Here is a 14,909-nt window from a genome sequence, read left to right on the forward strand (position 1 = left end):
AGTTTTACGATTTCTTTCCTTCTACTAACCATGGGGTTCTTCATTTCTTCTTATTCTAGTTGCTTTAGGTGTAAATTTAGGTTATTTTTTGATTTTTCTTTTGTTTCTTGAAGTAAGCATATATTGCTATGAACCTTCCCCCTTAGCACTGCTTTTATTGAATCTCATAGGTTGTTGCATTTTCATTTCTTTCTATGCATATTTTGATTTATTTTTTATTTCTTCTGTGATTTATTGGTTATTCAGTAGCATGTTATTTAGCCTCCATAAGTTTGTATTTTTAATTTTTTTTCCCTTTAGTTGACATCTAATCTTACTGCATTGTGATCAGAAAAGATGCTTGAAATGATTTCCTTTTTTTTTTTTTTTGAATTTACCAAGGCTAGATTTATTGCCCAATTGTGATCTACCCTGGAGGATGTTCCATGTGCACTTGTGAAAAAGGTGAAATTCATTGTTTTGGGGCGAAATGTACTATAGTTATCAATTAGGTCTAATTGGTCCATCATTTAACGTTTATGTTTCCTTACTAACTTTCTGTTTAGTTGATCTATCCATAGGTGTGAGTGGGGTATTAAAGTCTCCCACTATTATTGTGTTACCATTAATTTTCCCTTTCATACTTGTTAGCATTTGCCTTACATATTGCAGGGTTCCTCTGTTGGGTGCATATACATTCATAATTGTTATATATTCTTCTTGGATAGATGCTTTGTTCATTGTGTAGTGTCCTGTGTCTCTTTTCACGGCCTTTATGTCAACGTCTATTTTATCTGATACGAGCATTGCTACTCCTGCTTTCTTTTGGTCTCTATTTGTGTGAAATATCTTTTTACAGCCCTTCATTTTCAATCTGTAGGTGTCCCTTGTTTTGAGGTGGGTCTCTTTTAGACAGCATATATAGGCGTCTTGTTTTTGTATCCAGTCAGCCAGTCTTTGTCTTTTGGTTTGAGCATCCAAACTATTTATATTTAAGGTAATTATTGATAAGTATGATCCCGTTGGCATTTACTTTGTTGTTTTGGGTTCGAGTTTATACAACTTTTCTCTGTTTCCTGTTTAGAGAAGATCTTTTAGCATTTGTTGGAGAGCTGGGTTGGAGGTGCTGAATTCTCTCAGTTTTTGCTTCTCTGTAAAGCTTTTGATTTCTCCTTCATATTTGAATGAGATCCTTACTTTGTGTAGTAATCTGGGTGGTAGGTTTTTCTCTTTCATCACTTTAAGTATGTCCTGCCGTTCCCTTCTGGCCTGAAGAGTTTCTATTGAAAGATCAGCTGTTATCCTTAATGGGAATCCCCTTGTGTGTTACTTGTTGCTTTTCCATTGCTGCTTTTAATATTTTCTCTTTGTGTTTGATCTTTGTTAATTTGATTAATATGTTTCTTTCAATGTTTTACCTTAGGTTTATCCTGTTTGTGACTCTCTGGGTTTCTTAGATTTGAGTGGCTATTTCCTTCCCCATTTTAGGGAATTTTTCAGCTATTATCTCCTCAAGTATTTTCTCATAGCCTTTCTGTTTGTCTTCTTATGGAATTCCTGTGATTCGAATGTTGGGGCATTTAACATTGTCCCAGAGGTCTCTGTGTTTCCTCCTGATTTCTTTTAATTTTTTTTTCCCCTCTCTGCTTCAATTATTTCCACCTCACTTATCCTATCTTTTGCCTGTTATTCTACGGTTTATTCCCTCCAGAGTGCTTTTGACTTCAGTTATTGCATTATCCATTATTGACTGACTTTTAAGAATTTCTTCTAGGTTCTTGTTAAACATCTCTTGCATCTTCTCAATCCTTGTTTATCTCAATTCTATTTATCTGTAACTCCATTTTGTTTTCAAGATTTTGTATCATCTTTACTATCATTATTCTGAATTCCTTTTTAGGTAGACTCCCTATCTCCTCCTCTTTTGTTTGGTTTGGTGGGCATTTATCATGTTCCTTTACCTGCTGAATATTTCTCTGCCTTTTCATTTTGTTTAGATTGATGTGTTTGGGGTGGCCTTTTTGTATGCTGGAAGTTTGTGGTTCCTCTTTTTTGTGGAGGTTGCTCCCTGTCGATGGGTTTGGACGAGTGGCTTGTCAAGGTTTCCTGTTTCGGGAAGCTTTCATTGATGTTCTGGTGGGTGGATTTGGAACTCTTCTCCCTGGAGTGCAATGGAGTGTCCAGTAGGGAGTTTTTAGGTGTCTATGTGTTTGATGTGACTTTGGACTGCCTGTATTTTAATGTTCAGGGCTACGTTCCTGCATTGCTGGAGAATTAGCATGGTATGTCTTGCTCTGGAACTTGTTGGCTCTTGGATGGAGCTTCGATTCAGTGTAGGTATGGATGCTTTTGTTTGAGCTCTTTTCAATTAATGTGCCCTGGAGTCAAGAGTTTTCTGGTGTTCTCATATTTTGGATTTAAGCCTCCTGTCTCTAGCTTTCAATCTTATTCTTACAATAGCCTCAAGACTTCTCCATCCACACAGCACAGATGATAAAATATCTAGGTTAATGATGAAAAGATTCTCCACAGTGAGGGACACCCAGAGAGGTTCACAGAATTACATGGAGAAGAGAAGAGGGAGGAGGGAAGTAGTGATGACCAGAAGGACAAGAGTGGGAATCAGAAGGGGAGAGACCAATCTTGCCAGTAATCAATTGCCTAAGCGTTCTCCACAGACTGGAACACCCAGAGAGATTCACAGAGTTAAGTAGAGATGAGAAGGAAGATGGGGAGAAGTTAGAGGTGAACTGAGGGAGAAAAGGGAGAGTCAAAAGGGGAAAGAGCAGTCAATCCAGTAATCACACCCCTAAGCAAAAATGGATACTGAAGATTAGATTCTTAAAGGTACAAAATTGATGACAAATATCAAAAAGCAAAGATTAAAAATCTAGAGTAGAGGTTAGATTCTGAAAAATACATTAAAAATACAAAACAGAATCAATCACAAAAATTATACAAAATGTATATATGAAATTTGCTTTAAAAATAGGGTCTTTTTGTTGGTAAGGTAATAAAGTGAAAGTGAAGTTGCTCAGTCGTTTCTTACTCTTTGCGACCCCATGGACTATAGCCTATCAGGCTCCTTGGTCCATGGGATTTTCCAAGCATGCATACTGGAGTGGGTTACCATTTTCTTCTCCAGGGGATCTTCCTGACCCTGGGATCAAACCTGGGTTTCTCTCATTATAGGCAGACGTTTTACTATCTGAGTAGGTTATAAAAATGAAAATTAAATGAGTAATAAAGAACTTAAACATTAAAAAAAATAAAAAAGTTATAATAGTAAAAGTATATCTAGGAATTTCTCTGGAACTGTTTAGGGAAATGTGTGGTCAGTTCAGTTTCAGATATTTCCTTTTCCAGCTTATATTTCTTCGCAAGGTCTATAGGCCTCTTCCAATGCTTAGTGAATGCTGACTACAGGGTTTTAATATGTTGCACCTTTCACTTCCAGTCTGGTTCCCCCTTCTTTGTTTTTTTTTGCCTCCTCTGTTTACAAGTCTCTTCAGTGTCTAATTTCCTCCCTGACACAAGGCGGTGAAGGTGCTCACTTGTTCAGTTGTGCTGTGGGGAAACAGGGACACTGAAAACAAATATTACTGCTGTGTGTGTGCAGTGGTCACAGCGTGTGTACCACACTGGGTTTGCCCCCACTCACGGCATGTATATTTCCTGGTCTACCCTGCTCAGCCTCCAGGTTGCTCTTCAGGGGAACTGTCCAAAGCAGGCATTGGATTTTGTGCACTTCCTAGGTCTAAGCTGCTCAGGTTTATGTTCCCAGGTACTCCACAAAGGCACAGACGGTTGGGCAAGCGTTTTGTGCTCTTCCCAGGTCAAGCAGCTCAGGAGACCAGGTGCTTGGCGAGCACACTGTCCCAGTTGGGCAGTGCATCTTAATCACCTCTCCAGTTCCAGCCACTTGGTTTCCTGGGTGTGCAGTGAGAGCGCCTTCTCATGTGTGCCATGTGTCTCCTCTAGGGAGCTGATCTCTGGCTGCAACTCTTCTGGCAGTTGTCAACCATCCAGGATCCCAAGAAGACTTGGTTCACAACTGGGAGGCTGCTCACAGTTTGGTGGAGGATGCTGTCTCTGGGGCTGAGAATGACCCTTACTTTCCAGCTCAGGCTGTCACCTGCTGCCTCTCTGCCTTCGGTGGGGGATGGGCCAGTCCACAGCTGACTAGCTCTCCTTTGGTATTCACTCAACCCTTTGTTCTGTGAGCAGGCCTCACCTGAGCCTGAGCCTCACCTGAGCCTCAGGTTAGAGCTTTTCACGGCAAAGTTCTCTCTCTCTCTCTCTCTCTTTCTCTCTCTCTTTTTTTCCCCCTCTCTGGCTATCCCACATTTTGGGTTGCTGTCCCATGTTAGCTCCTTCAGATTGTCCTCAGGGCATTCAGGCCTGGTCCTTACCCTAAGCATGCAACCCATGCCTCCCTGTTCCTCCCCCACTCGCTGGTGGGGGACACATGCCTCTGGGCTACTTCTCCACTGGGAGTTGTGATTAGGAGTATATATATATATATATACATATATATATATATATATACTGCCTGGTTATGTTGCCCTCTGAGATTCCAAAACTCTCCACAGACTCACTGGTGAGAGGGTTTCCTGATGTTTGGAAACTTCTCCTCCTTCACGACTCCCTCCCCAGGACGGGTCACCATCCCTAACTCTTTTGTCTCTCTTTTTGTCTTTTATATTTTGTCCTACCTCCTTTTGAAGAGAATGGGCTGCCTTTCTGGGTGACTGCTGTCCTCCACCAGTGTTCAAAATTTGTTTTGTGGAAGTTGCTCAGCATTCAAATTATCTTTTGATGAATTTGTGAGGGAGAAAGTGGTCTATCCATTCTATTCCTTCACCACCTTACAATAGCCTCTCTACAGCAAATATTTTTAAGTAAAATTTATCTACCAGAAAAAAAAATCAGGCAAAGCATTACTTAAAGGAGATTTTTATATCTGTCAGTCTCCAATCATATTCAATTCATATCTGCCAGCCTTAAATCTTATTTGCCTGTATAGAAGTATTCAGTCTTTCTTCACTTTCACAATTCATCAATACTTTTTTCCTGAATCCAAGAGTTGCTGTTCCTTTGATTCTGCAAGTAAAGCAATAGTGATTATATTTGCAGTGTTACAGCCATTTCTTGAGTTCAACATAAAATATCATCAGTGTTGTCTTTTTGAGGTGATGTAACATTTACAGAAATGCATATGCCAAAGAAGGCCAAGAACCCATCCCTTCTTAAAGATATACAACAGATCTTTTGCAAGTCTTGTTGCTTTGCTTGTGCACTTCTGGGTCAACTTTGTTTCCCTTAGTAATTCCCAAGAATAGCTTTCCTCACTCTTTACAGGTACTTCTCATGAATTAAGATAGTAAATAATCCACCTGCAATGTGAAAGACCTGAGTTCAATCCCTGGATTGGGAAGATCATTTGGAGGAGAGCATGGCAACACATTTCCAGTATACATGCCTCGAGAATCCCCATGGACAGAGGAACATGGTGAGGTCACATGGGGTCCATGGGGTCACAAAGAGTCAGACATGACTGAGTGACTAAGTACAGCATCAGCATCAAGTTACTGAAAAAAAAAAAAAAAAAAAAAAGAAAACAAACCTGTCAGTGGACTGCCAGCACCTCTTTCTATCAGATAAGAGTCAACAATATTTAGGTTCAAAAATACTTTACTGTTAAAAGTCCCCTGCCCTCTTGTTCAGTTAAGATCAGTTTAGTCACTAAGTCATGTCTGACTCTGCGACCCCAAGGACCTCAGCACACCAGGCTTCCTTGTCCATCAACAACTCTGGGAGTTTACCCAAACTCATGTCCATTGAGTCAGTGATGCCATCCAAACATCTCATCCTCTATTGTCCCTTTCTCCTCCTGCCCTCAATCTTTGCTGGCATCAGGGTCTTTCCAGTGAGTCAGTTCTTCACATTGGGTGGCCAAAGTATTGGAGTTTCAACATCAGTCCTTCCAATGAACACTCAGGACTGATCTCCTTTAGGATGGACTGATTGGATCTTCTTGCAGTCCAAGGGACTCTCAAGAGTCTTCTCCAACACCACAGTTCAAAAGCATCAATTCTTAGGCACTCAGCTTTCTTTATAGTCCAACTCTGACATCCATACCTGACCGCTAGAAAAACCATAACTTTGACTAGATGGGCCTTTCTTGGCAAAGTAATGTCTCTGCTTTCTAATATGCTGTCTAGGTTGGTGATAACTTTTCTTCAAAAGTGTAAGCGTCTTTTAATTTCATGGCTTCAGTCACCATCTGCAGTGATTGTGGAGCCCCCCAAAATAAAGTCAGTCACTGTTTCCACTGTTTCCCCATCTATTTGCCATGAAGTGATGAGGCTGGATGCTATGATCTTAGTTTTCTGAATGTTTAGCTTTAAACCAACTTTTTCACTCACCTCTTTCACTTTCATCAAGAGGCTCTTCAGTTATTCTTCACTTTCTGCCATAAGGGTGGTGTCATCTGAATATCTGAGGTGATTGATATTACTCCCAGCAATCTTGATTCCAGCTTGTGCTTCATCCAGCCCAGTGTTTCTCATGACACACTCTGCGTATAAGTTAAATAAGCAGGGTGACAAAATATAGCCTTGATGTACTCCTTTCCCGATTCAGAGCCAGTCTATTGTTCCATGTCCAGTTCTAACTGTTAATTCCTAACCTGCATACAGATTTCTCACTAGGCAGGTCAGGTTGTCTGGTATTCCCATCTCTCCCAGATTCTTCCACAGTTTATTGTGCTCCACACATTCAAAGGCTTTGGCATAGTCAGCGAAGAAGAAATAGATGCTTTTCTGGAATTCTCTGCTTTTTCAATGATCCAGCGGATGTTGGTAATTTGATCTCTGATTCCTCTGCCTTTTCTAAAACCAGCTTGAACATCTGGAAGTTCACAGTTCACATATTGCTGAAATCTGGCTTGGGGAATTTTGAGCATTACTTTACTAGTGTGTGAGATGAGTACATTCATATGGTAGTTTGAGCATTCTTTGGCATTGCTTTTCTTTGGGATTGGAATGAAAACTGATGTTTTCCAGTCTTGTGGCCACTGCTGAGTTTTCCAAATTTGCTGCCATATTGAGTATGGCACTTTCACAGCATCATCTTTTTTCTTGCCACCTCTTCTTAATATCTTCTGCGTCTGTTAGGTCTATACCATTTCTGTCCTTTATTGAGCCCATCTTTGCATGAAATATTCCCTTGGTAGAGATCTAATCTTCTTAAAGAGATCTCTAGTCTTGAAAAGATTTTCTTGAAGAGATCTCTAGCCTTTCCCATTCTTTTATTTCCCCCTATTTATTTGCACTGATCACTGAGGAAGGCTTTCTTATCTCTCCTTACTATTCTTTGGAACTCTGCATCCAAATGGGCATATCTTTCTGTTTCTCCTTTGCTTTTCACATCTCTTATTTTCACAGCTATTTGTAAGGCATCCTCAAGCAGCATTTTGCTTTTTTGCATTTCTTTTACTTCAAGATGGTCTTGATCTCTGTCTCATGTACAATGTCACGAACGTCCATCCATAGTTTATCACATCTAGTCTCTTAAATCTATTTGTCACTTCCACTGTATGAGCAATTTGATTTAGGTCATAACTGAATGGTCTAGTGGTTTTTCCCACTTTCTTCAATTTAAGCCTGAATTTGGCCATAAGGAGTTCATGATCCGAGCCACAGTCAGCTCCCGGCCTTGCTTTTGCTGACTGTATACAACATCTCCATCTTTGGCTGCAAAGAATATAATCAATCTGATTTTGGTGTTGTCCATCTGATGATGTCCATGTGTAGTCTTCTCTTGTGTTGCTGGAAGAAGGTGTTTGCCATGACCAGTGCATTCTCTTGGCAAAATTCTATTAGCCTTTGCCCTCATTCATTCTGTACTCCAAGGTCAAATTTGCCTGTTACTCCAGGTGTTTCCTACTTCCTACTTTTGCATTCCAGTCCCCTCTAATGAAAAGGACATCTTTTTTGAGTGTTAGCTCTAAACAGTCTTGTAGGTCTTCATAGAACTGTTCAACTTCAGTTTCTTCAGTATTACTGTTCGGGGCATAGACTTGGATTACTGTTATATTGAATGGTTTGCCTTGGAAATGAACAGAGATCATTCTGTTATTTTTGAGATTGCATCCAAGTACTGCATTTCAGAGTCTTTTGTTGACTGTGAGGGCTACTCCATTTCTATTAAGGACTTCTTGGCCACAGTAGTAGATACAATGGTCATCTGAGTTAAATTAACCCATTCCAGTCCATTTTAGTTGGCTAATTCCTAGAATGTCAATGTTCACTCTTGCCATCTCCTGTTTGACCACTTCCAATTTTCCTTGATTCATGGACCTAACTTTCCAGTTTCCTATGCAATAGTGTTCTTTACAGCATCAGACCTTGCTTCTATCACCAGTCACATCCACAAGTTGGTGTTGTTTTTGCTTTGGCTCCATCCCTTCATTCTTTCTGAAATTATTTCTAAACTGATCTCCAGCAGCATATTGGGCACCTACCCACCTGGGGAGTTCATCTTTCAGTATCCTATCATTTTACCTTTTCATACTGTTCATGGGGTTCTCAAGGCAAGAATACTGAAGTGGTTTGCCATTCCCTTCTCCAGTGGACCAAATTTTGCCCTCTTGTTACTGATAAAAATTCACTGAGATGAAGGGATGAGAAATTACTGACAACTGGTTATTGGCTAAACTGATAATAGAAATCTAATAGCTTTTTCATAGTTAAGATTTTAACACCTTTTCATTTTTGGCACCTAAAACAGTCCAGCATGTGTGTATAGTTTCATAAAATAGCTCTTTGATTTCTAAAAATGTGATGACTAAAATTAAGACTTGTCTACATGATCCATTTTATAGGTGCTCTCAACTACTAAAAGGAAAACTTCAGCAAAAATATATAATAGTAGTAATGGATTGCTATCTACAGAGTAAAATAATAGTAAATGGATCCATACTAATACAAATCAACAATTGAATAAATACATTGAGAATGGAAAATGTAATTCAAAAAATGTAGAATAATTATGAAAATAGAAAATTGTCATTGATAAACACCACAGTAATTGTTTCAGTTCCTAATTAACAATGGACGTAAAATCAGTGAACAAATGTACTATGAGAAACAGGTTACTTGCATGCTCCCAACGTATCTCCTTAAATATTGATTAACTAAAAAGGGCAAAGTATTAACTTGACACTCTAGGAACTTATCAGATATCACATTAACTCAATGATGAAGGCTAACTTCATCAATAATGAGACATTTTGAGAAGCTATTCCAAATTAAAGAATATTGAAGAGATAATTAGTATATCATGTAATATAACATCAGATCCTAAAGTAGAAAAAAAGAAATTAGTGGGACAGTTGGAAACATGTCAATAAAGTCTGTAGAAAATGCCATATCAATGTTAATTTACTGATTTTGATTAATGTAATGTGTTTATATAATATGTTAACTTTTGAGGAATCTGGGTCAAGGATATACAGGAATTTTTTGTACTAGTGAATTTTTTTGTGTACGTCTGAAATTATTTCAAAATTAGAAGGTAAAAAATAAAAAAAAATAAAAATAAAAAGAACCTTCCTCACAAATATTTTAGAGTCAGGACAAGTGAAGGAATACAGGTTGCTAATTTTTATGGTTTGACTTTTTAAAGGCTTCAAATCCCAAGCTCCCCTAAGGACTTAATTACTTTGTTATCTCACTTGTATTTTACAGTTTTGGGCTAATGGTAAACTAAACCCTCACATCTGCCTTCTTTCTAGGTTAAGTCTTTTCCTCAAGGGAAAATATAAAGCACCTATTTCCCAAGATTATGTAGAAAGAATACTGTCTTACACTTAACATTTCAGGAAACAAGACCAAAAATCAGCTCACCATTCACAGATAGGATTTATATGGGATGTCACTGTCCAAATCATCTTGCCTCTTTTCACCTCAAGTATTTCTTCCCACAATTTTCAGGTTACGGGAGCTAAGGAACAGTTTTGAGATAAAGAATGGTAGGACTAGCAATTAATTCCATCAGATTAAAGTAGTGAGTTATCTAGTAAATCTCCTTTTTATTTGCATGAAAATTCAATTTGAAGTTCATTCATATTGGGCTGTCTATCATCAAGCAAGTAAAACTATGTGTAAAGAAGAGAATGGGAAAGGCATGGCTCAGTGAATGGTTACTACAAACACTGATTTGTTCCTTTCTGGCTAAGAAGAAAGGCAAATATTCTTAGATCCTCCTCCACTCTTTTTTTTTTTTTTTGTAACTCAGTAAGAGAATAAAGGAACAAACAAACAGAAGCACTTGTGTAGTCAAAAATAAATTTCTTTGGGGGAGTTTCTTTACTGTTTTTATAGTTTAGCAGCTCTCAACATCTCAAATATCATCTCACTCAAACTGCTGAAAGACAGAAGCCTTTTGATTTCCCCCAGGAGACTCTGAGACTAAAAATGAAAGCTTTGTAGTCCTAGTTCCATTTTAGACAGTACAATCCTGTATATTTTACTTGTCAGAAACATGTGATTACTGAGTAGCTAATTCAATAAGTTTTATCATTTTAACTTTCTTTCAAAGTAGAATAAATAAATCTCCAACATGTTTTCCTCTTTGCTGCCAATTTTAAGAGGGTAGATATCACATTTATTGCATCATTAATAATTAAATTATTTTTTTTGTTTCCCGTAAGACTATAGTTAGAAGTAAATATTTAATGCCCAGATCACAAAATCAAATCTTACACATCAGCTACTGTGTTTGCTAGCTACAGGACACTAATGTGAGAAAAATTTCATGTACTGCCATTTTCATTTACCCTTTCTTAGTTTTTCCTCACTATCAATAGATTACTTTGTAACTATTCAATATAGAATAATATATTTCCATAGTGTTTTTCTCCCAATTTTTAGAGCTGGTAATAACATTAAATACTGTACATTTATCAGCATTAAGCATAAGTGAATATATATACATATGTAAGTACATATGAACTTTTAATTTTGTACAATTTGGATAATCTAAAAGTTTATGCAAACAATTGAAGAATTTATTTATTGACATCAGTTTTTGATACTTTGGTTTAAAATATTTGTTAATATACTGAAGAAGTGTTTTCCTAAGCACTGACAGTATTCTGTAGATTTGAGATTTTTATTTTACCAATAAGGTAAATCTATCTACAGGATAATGGTAATTACTTTCTTGATGTGCTCACTAAAACAGAATCATTCTTTGCGAACTGAACTTTTCAGAATTATTTTCCCAACTTCACTTTTCACTAGGAATGGCATAGGAGCATATAAACTAACTCAAGTGAAATCATCGCTATGAGACATATAAGATATGCAATCTCTATTAATTAAAGATATGAAAATAAAATCTGCTAAGTAATTAAACTTCACATTTTGACAGTATTGAACTAATTTTAAAAAATGGGATCTAATTAAACTAAAAGCTTTTGCACAGCTAAGGACCCCATCAAGACAAAAATACAACCTAATGAATGGGAAAATATTTGCAAACGATATAGCTATTAAGGAGTTAATGTCCAAGATATATAAGTAGCTCATACAACTAAACATCAAAGCAAGCAAACAAACAATTCTATTAGAAAATGGGCAGAAAACCTGAATAAACATTTTTCTAAAGAGTAAAAGTAGATGACCAAATAGGTACATAAAAAGATTCTCAACATTGCTAAACATCAGGGAAATACAAAAGCAAAACTACAATGAGATATCGATTCACACATGTCAGAATGGCTCTCATCAGAAAGAATATATGCTTGAAGCAGGGCATGCAAAGCTGATACTCTGGGACAACCCAGAGGGATGGGATGGGGAGGGAGGTGGGAGGGGGATTCAGTATGGTGGGACACAAGTAAACCCATGGCTGATTCATGTTGGTGTATGGCAAAAACCACCACAATATTGTAAAGTAATTAGCTTCCAATTAAAATAAATTAATTAAAAAATAAGTCAGGGGCTTAAAAAAAAGAGAGAGGGAGAGAGAAGTTTGTGTTACATAGCAATTTAATTGGAGTTGGAAGCAGAAATTAGTCTTGGCTAAACATGATAAAGTGCTAAGGCTCTCAGTAGAGGGAGGTAAATATCCATTATTGTGGAAAGTTGCAGGTATCCTTGCAGAGTTCTTGGAAAACTTGTGGTTTGCCCTTGTTAAAAAGTTCATGGTTATACCCAGGGAAGGTCTGTGAGATGTTTAATGGCCTCAGGGCTTCATTTTCCAACCTCTTGAAATAAGTGACTCCATTTTTATTTTCATATTTACCATCCCTTTTCCTTAACTAATTTTTCTTAGAGTATTCTTGCTTTACAATAGTGTTTTTCCTTCTTGTTTTTCCATCCATCAGTCGTGTCCAACTCTTTGGGACTCCATGAAATGCAGCATGTCAGGCTTCCATGTCCTTCACCAACTCCTGGAACTTGCTCAAACTCATGTCCATTGAGTCAGTGATGCCATCCAACCATCTCGTCCTCTGTTGTCCCCTTCTTCTCCTGCCTTCAATCTTTCCCAGCATCAGGATTTTTCTAATGAGTCGGCTCTTTGCCTCAGGTGGTCAAAGTACTGGTGCTTCAGCTTCAGCTTCAGTCCTTCTAATTAATATTCAGGGTTAACCTCTTTTAGGATTGACTGACTTGATCTCGTTCGAGTCAAAGGGACTCTCAAGAGTCTTCTCAAACACAAGAGCTTAAAAACATCATTCTTTGGCATTCAGCTTTCTTTATGGTCCAAATCACACACTCATACATGATTACTTGAAAAATCATAGCTTTAGCTATATGGACTTTGTCAGCAAGGTAATGATTCTGCTTCATAATACACTAAGTTTTCATTGCTTTTCTTCCAAGGAGTGAACATCTTTTAATTCTGTGGCTGTAGTCACCATATGCAGTGATTTTGGAGCCCAAGAAAAGAACAAAAGCTGCTGTCACTGTTCCCATTGTTTCCCCATCTATTTGCTATGAAGTGGTGGGACCAGATGCCACGATCTTAGTTTTTTGAAAGTTGAGTTTTAAACCAGCTTTTTCACTCTCTTCTTTCACTTTCATCAAGAGGCTCTTTAGTTCTTCTTTGCTTTCTGTCATAAGGGTGGTGTCATCTGAATATCTTGGGTTATTGATATTTCTCCCAGTAATCTTGATTCCAGCTTGTGCTTCATCCAGCCTGGCATTTCATGTGACAGCCAGACATCACATTTCATGTGAGCCAGACATCCTGTAATGCTAAGTCAAGTGGGCCTTATGAAACAGCACTGTGAACAAAGCTAGGGGAGTTGATGGCATTCCAGATGAGCTATTTCAAACCCTAAAAGATGATGCTGTTAAAGGAATTCACTCAAAATGCCTATGGAAAACTCAGCAGTGACTACAAGACTGGAAAAGTTCAGTTTTCATTCCAATCCTAAAAATAAGCAATGCCAAAACGTTTTCAAACTACTGTACAATTGCACTCATTTCACATGCTAGCAAAGTAATGCTCAAAGTTCTCCAAGCCAGATTTGAATAGTACATGAACAGAGAACTTCCAGATGTTCAAGCTGAATACAGAAAAGGCAGGGGAACCAGAGATCAAATTGGCAACGTCCACTCTATCATAGAAAGAGCAAGAGAATTCCAGAAAAAAAAAAAAAATCTATTTTTTGCATTGGCTACACTAAAGCCTTTGACTGTATGGATCACAACTAACTGTGGATAATTCTTAAAGAGAAGAGAATACCACACTATATTACCTGCCTCTTCAGAAACTTGTATGTAAGTCAAGAAGCAACAGTTAGAATCAGACATGGAACAACGAATTGGTTAAAAATTGGTAAAGGAGTATTTCAAGGCTGTATATTGTCACCCTGCTTATTTAACTTATATGCAGTGGAACAAGATCTCTTACAGCCACTTAGGCCACTGACTGCCTATCACTGCCAAGGCTCCTGCCAACCACAGTTGGTAGCTGTGCCAACTCCATGCTTGGTCCTCACCTTGTGCAGACCCAAGTACTCTAGGGCATCATGGGACCAGATCCCTGTTGGTGGCCCACATGCAGATATGGGATTAAAGCTACTGGTGAGCACAAGGGTAGGGCAAATAAGGAAGGGGAACAAAAATTTTTCCATAGGCGGCACACACCACAGATGATATTCCTTTAATTGGCTTGGTAAACCCTTTATCTATGCAATACCTGAATGGACAATGAGTGTTCCTACAACAGAGACCAGTTTATGGGTGCAAATAAAAATGAAAGTTGGCTCAGGTCAGCCCGAGCTGCCAAGAGAGTGCACATAGTGAGTCCAGAGACTTATGTAGAGTTATTGGAGGATCCCCTGGGGAGGTGGAAGTTGGTGGTGGCTCACAAGGGAGACAAAAACATTGAAAGTTGAGGCCCCAGGAAAATAATATTACTAATATTTTTGCATGCTTTGTTTTGCTCTGTAGTTGTTTTTCTTATTTTTATTTTTTAAAAAATGATTTTAATATTTAATGTTTTCATTTTTTATTTTTCATTGTTTTGTGTTTTTCCTTTTGTTGTTTAGGTTTTAATCTTTTTTGATTATGATTTATATATGATTTCTGTGAGGTTTTTTCTTTGTTTAGTTTACATTGTCTTGTTTTATTTCCTGGTTTTTTTTTTTTTTTTTTCTTTTTGTTAATTTTTTTTAAATTTCTTGATTTTGTTTTTGGGTTCTTTTAATTATATCTATAGTTTTTTGTATTATTTGTTTTTGTTTCTTTTTGTAGTGTGTGTTTTTCTTTGTTTCTGTTTCTTTGGTTTTGTTTTATCAATTTTCTTGGGTATTATTTTACTGTTTATTTGTATTTTTAATTGTTGTTGCTCTTTGCTTTTGTCTTTGTTATTTCTTCTCGATTTTGTTTCTCTGGTTTTTCTCCACC

The sequence above is a fragment of the Cervus canadensis genome, chromosome X, assembly GCF_019320065.1.
Source record: "Cervus canadensis isolate Bull #8, Minnesota chromosome X, ASM1932006v1, whole genome shotgun sequence".
NCBI lineage: Eukaryota > Metazoa > Chordata > Mammalia > Artiodactyla > Cervidae > Cervus > Cervus canadensis.